At 39.1% G+C, this 6,000-nt stretch overlaps 1 pseudogene; it reads right to left on the bottom strand.

Moving 5' to 3' along the window:
* On the bottom strand, positions 1 to 1,454 carry LOC132421593 (ETS domain-containing protein Elk-4 pseudogene; annotated as a pseudogene).
* Between the last annotated feature and the right edge of the window lie 4,546 nt (positions 1,455 to 6,000).

Genomic DNA, 6,000 nt, shown 5'->3' with positions numbered 1-6,000 from the left:
TTATTCGTTGTTTCTCCCATTCCACAGTGCATAGGTTGTTTTCTGTAGATCTGTGGAAAATGGGCCAGGGGTGGAAGGTCCATACAGGCTAGACAGAGTGAAGAGCCCATGACTGTTCAGCACAGAAGGAAACTGGAAAAGTGTGTTAGTACCTCGCAGTCTGGCTGGACTTAGGGGAATAACAGGGCTGAGGGTACTCCAAAAGTGGATACTGGAGACCAAGGCACTCAGAGTCGAGAAGGGTGTCTGTGAAAATAATCCTAGCGTAATAATCAGTGGGCTTGGATCACTGCCTGTGATCATGATGGTTGGTACTAGTTCTAACCCTTTGGGTTTCTTGGACCTTGATGAATTACTTGTTTTGTCTTTATCTGGCAAAGCTGAATCCTGGTCTTGAGGCTCCATGTCTGCGTCCATGTCTGGGTCCATCTCTGGGTTGGAACTCAGCGGTAGTGAAGGTGTTCTAGGAGGTTCCTGAAAAGGGCAAATGGACGAAATAGGAGGTGTGGTGGTAAAAGTGGCAGTTGCACTGGATGCAGAAGTTGGTGCTTCTAGCGAAGGCAGTTTGGGGGAAGACAAAGTCTCCAGCGCTTGGGCAGTTTCTTTGGAAGATGGAGAAATACTTGGGTCAGTTGAACTGGTGGCAGCGAGAAGTTCAACTGGTGGCTTTTTAGAAGGTGTTACAAATTTGGTAACAGATGGTGTTGGCTCCTGAGGGGATTTTTTTCTCTGCCAATTTCTCAGCTGGATTCTCAACCTTTATAGATTTGAAAAGCTTCCTATTGGAGGAGTTCAAAGATCTGAGGGTAAATGGAGAATATAAGCCAGAGTGTCTGTAGTCACTGCAGCTAGGGGTCTTGGCACCAGGCTGCGGTGGCTTCTTTTTCCCTCCATTCTCTTCATCTATGGAGCTCTCGCTGCTGACTTCACTGATGCATAAAGCTTCAGTCTCCCTCAAGCCTGCCCGCTGGCATAGGAACCGTATTCAAAATCTCTGGGTGCGAGACAAACTTGTACACAAACTTCTGACCCCTCACGTTTTCAATGATATTCTTCATATAATAGTATCTGAGGGGTCGGCTGTGTTTGTCATAATTCATGTTAGGCTTGTTCTTTTGAATCCCTCGGAGACGAGCCACCTCTTCTGCCTGCAAATGCTTGAACTCCCTGTCATTAGAGGTCCAGCAGATCATGTGATCGTTCTGAGGCTCCTTTAGGAGCTGAAGGAGGAACTGCCACAGGGTGATGGCATTGTTAACAGCAATGAAGGAGGCCACTTGCGAGGCTGCCTCAGGGTCTCTGCCTCAAACATGATGCCTCTCTCCACCGGCCACCTCCTCACGCTGGAAACTCGAGGACAGCACCGCGGCCACTGTGACCCCTGTGGCGGAGCTGGAGAAGGTGGCGGCAGCCAAGCCATTCGTTGCAGCAGCCAGGCCTGCCAGTCGCTCCATGCCTGCTAAGAGAGTGGATCTTAAGCATTCCGACCACACAAACAAAAATAAAGATAGTTAGGACTTCCCTGGTGGTCCAGTGGTAAAACTCCGCACTCCCAACGCAGGGGCCCGGCTTCCGTCCCTGGTCAGGGAAATAGATACCACATGCCGCAACTAAGAGTTTGCATGCTGGAACTAAAAGAGCCCGCATGCTGCAAGGAAGATGGAAGATCCCGCATGCTGCAACTAAGACCCAGCACAGCGAAATAAAAAAAACAAAATGATAACTAAGTGAAGTGATGGATATTAATTAACCTGGAAATTCTTATACTCCCAGGAGACTTAATTGCAAAACTCTTACATTGCAAAACACTTCATGCATTGACTTATTTGAACAACTTTATTGAAATGTATGGCACATACTGTGGAAGGCACCCATTAAGTATACATTTTCATGCTTTTAGTATATTTGTAGATACATGCATTTATCACTACAGTCAATTTTTGAAGATTTTCTCACTTCAAAAAGAAACTCTTCTACTCTTTAGCTGTCACCGCTAATCTTCCCATCTTCCTCCTCCAATCCCCGGCCTTAGAAAACCACTAATCTGCTTTCTTTTTCTCCATCCTGGTCTTTCATATGAAAAGAATTCTATAGTATATGGTCTTTTGATTGACTCAGCATGATTTTTTTCAAGGGAAAATTATAAATCAATATTTCCTTCATTTTACATCAGAATAACATTTTATTGATTGGGTAAAACACATTGTTTACCTATTCATCTATTAATGGAACTTTAGATGTTTCTACCTTTTGGCTACTATGAATCACATTACTCTAAAATTCATGTATAAGTTTTGGCCAAATAAGTATTTTCATATTCTTGGGCATATACCGAGGAGTGGGATTGATGGGCCATATGATAACTCTAGGTTTAATATTTGAGGAACTCCCAGAACTTTTTCCAGAGTGGCTTTGCTATTTTGTCTTCATTCCAACCTGTATGAGAGTTCAAATTTCTCCATCTATCCTGGATAAAACTTATTACCTCACTTTTTGATTTTAGCCATCCTAGTTTTTGTGACATGGAATCTCATTGTGGTTTTGATTTGCATCTCCTTGATGACTAATAATGGCCAGAATCTTTTCATATGCCCTTGATCATTTGTATATTTTACTTGGAAAAATGTGACTTCAGATGCTTGTCACATTTAATATTGAGTTAATTGACTTTTTATAACTAACTTATAAGAAGTCTCTAGATATTTTCAATATAAGTTCTGTTTTAAATATATGATTTGCAAAATTTTCTTCCGTTCTAAGGGTTGTATTCACTGTCTTGCCTTAAAAGTTTAATTTTTATAATATACACATACCATAAAATTTACATTTTCATCATTTTAAGTGTATAGTTCAGTAGTACAAAATACATTGACATTGGGAAACCAATCTGCAGAACTATTTTCATCTTTCAAAACCAAACTCTATACCCATGTTGACATAAACAAATAGGATGCCAATTATTTTTCCAGCAAAATATGTGTTTATCCAGGATTAGCAAAGAATTGTAATTTGGGGTCAGCAACCTTGGCATGCAAGTTCCCCTGCAGCAAGGAGAGTATTCTTTTAAAGAAGGGAAAAGGAAGTTGGGAGGTCTATAGTAAGCAAAGAGTTTTGCACAGCAAAGAAACCATAAACAAAACAAAAAGACAATCCACAGAATGGGAGGAAATATTTGCAAATGATGTGACTGAAAAGGAATTAATCTCCAAAAGCTACAAAGAGCTCATGCAGCTCAATATTAAAAAAACAAACAACCCAATCAAAAAATGGGCAGAAGACCTAGATAGACAATTCTCCAAAGAAGACATACAGATGGCCAAGAGACATGTGAAAAAATGCTTAACATTGCTAATTATTAGAGAAATGAAAATCAAAACTACAGTGAGATATCACCTCACACCAGTCAGAATGGCCACCATCAGAAAGTCTACAGACAATAAATGATGGATGACAGATGAATGGATAAAAAGAAGTGGTACATATGTACAATGGAATATTACTCAGCCATTAAAAAGAATGAAATAATGCCATTTGTAGCAACATGGATGGACCTAGATGTCATACTGAGTGAACTAAGTCAGAGAAAGACAAATATCGTATGATATCACTTATATGTGGAATCTAAAAAAAAAAAAAGATACAATAAACTTATTTACAAAACAGAAACAGAATCACAAACTTAGAGAACAAACTTATGGTTACCAGAGGGGCAAGGGGGAGGGATACTTAGGGAGTTTGGGATTTACATGTACACTACTATATTTAGAATAGATAACCAGGGACTTCCCTGGTGGTCCAGTGGCTAAGACTCCACACTCCCAGTGCAAGAAGCCTGGGTTTGATCCCTGGTCAGGGAACTAGATCCCACATGCTGCAACTAAGAGTTCCCACGCCGCACCTAAAAGTTCTGCACACCAGAACTGAAGATCCCGCATGCCACAACTAAGACCGGGCATAGACAAATAAATAAATAAATATTTGAAAAATAAATAAATAAAATGGATTAACAACAAGGACCTACTGTATAGCACAGGGAACTCTGCTCAATATTATGTAACAACCTAAATGGGAAAAGAATTTGAAAAAAAAAATAAATAAAATAAATAATTCACAAGGTGCTTTAAGCTCTCCCTTTTGAGAGTATTCCATCATTAGAGAAAAAAACAAACAAAAAAACAATAAATGATGGAGAGGGTGGGGAGAAAAGGGGTTGTTGGTGGGAATGTAAATTGCTGTAACAGTATGTATGGAGGTTCCTTAAAAAACTAAAAACATAGCTACAATATGGTCCAGCAATCACACTCCTGGGCATATATCCAGAGAAAACCATGGTTTGAAAGGATACATGCACCCCAATGGTCACTGAAGTGCTGTTTACAATAGCCATGACATGGAAGCAACCTAAAAGCCCATCGACTGGTGAATGGATACAGAAGATGTGGTACATATATACAATGGAGAAAACCATTCTACTTTTTGTCTCTAGGAATTTAGCTACTGTAGGTACCTCATACCCATGGAATCATACAGTGTTTGACCTTTTTTGTCAGGCTAATTTCAGCTAGCATAATGTCCTAAGGTTCATCTATGTTGTAGCAAGAGTAAAATTTGCTTTCTTTTTAAAGCTAAATAATACTCTGATGTATGTATGCACCGTGTTTTTTTTGTCTATTCAACTGTTGATGGACACTTGAGTTGCTTCCACCTATGGCTACTATGAATAATGTGAAATGAACATATATATCTGTTTTGACATATCTGTTCGAGTCACTGCTTTCAATTCTACTTCAGAAGTCGGATTGCTAGATCAGATAGTGACTCAGTTTGCAATTTTTTGAGGAATTGCCTTTTTCTTTTCATACCATCAATACAATTTTATATTCCAAGCAATATCACACAAGAATTCCAAAGGATATTTCCACTTTCTTGATAGTTTCCTTTGAAGCACAAAATTATTAATTGTCCAAATTACCTAAAAGAATGAAATTAGAACACTCCCTAGCACCATACATAAAAATAAACTCAGAATGGATTAAAGACCTAAAGGTAAGGCCGGATACTATAAAACTCATAGGCAGAACACTTTTTGACACAAATCCCAGCAAGATCTCTTTTGATCCACCTCCTAGAGTAATGAAAATAAAAACAAAAATAAACAAATGGGATCTAGTTAAACTTAAAAGTTTTGCACAGCAAAGGAAACCATAAACAAACACAAAATATAACCCTCAGAATGGGAGAAAAGATTAGCAAATGAAGCAACCGACAAGGGATTAATCTCCCAAATATACAAACAGCACATACAGCTCAATATCAAAAAAACAAACAACTCAATCAAAAAATGGGAGGAAGATCTAAATAGACATTTCTCCAAAGAAGACATACAGTTGGCCAAAAAGCACATGAAAAGATGCTCAACATCACTAATTATTAGAGAAATGCAAATTAAAACTACGAGGAGGTATCACCTCACATGGGTCAGAATGCCCATCATCAAAAAATCTACAAACAGTAAATGCTGGAGAGGGTGTGGAGAGAAGGGAACACCCCCTACACTGTTGGTGAGAATGTAAATTGATACAGCCACTATGGAGAACAGTATGGAAGTTCCTTAAAAATCTAAAAACAGAACTACCATATGACCCAGCGATTCCACTCCTAGGCATATATCCAGAGAAAACCATAATTTGAAAGGATACATGCACCCCAATGTTCATTGCAGCATTATTTACATTTATAATAGCCAGGACTTGGAAGAAACCTAAATGTCCATCAACAGAGGAATGGATAAAGAAGATATGGTACATAAATACAGTGGAATATTACTCAGCCATACAAAAGAACAAAATGATGCCATTTGCAGCGACATGGATGGACTTGGAGATTGTTGTGCTTAGTGCTGTGGGTCAGACAGAGAAGGTTGGATGTCATGTGATGTTGCTTATATATGGAGTTTAGAAAGGGGGTGCAAATGAACTTGTTTGTAGGGCAGAGGTAGAG

This window comes from Delphinus delphis, chromosome 3 (assembly GCF_949987515.2).
Source record: "Delphinus delphis chromosome 3, mDelDel1.2, whole genome shotgun sequence".
Classification (NCBI taxonomy): Eukaryota; Metazoa; Chordata; class Mammalia; order Artiodactyla; family Delphinidae; genus Delphinus; species Delphinus delphis.
Note: the sequence above shows the minus strand (reverse complement) of the source record. Positions and strands in the feature narration are given on the sequence as shown.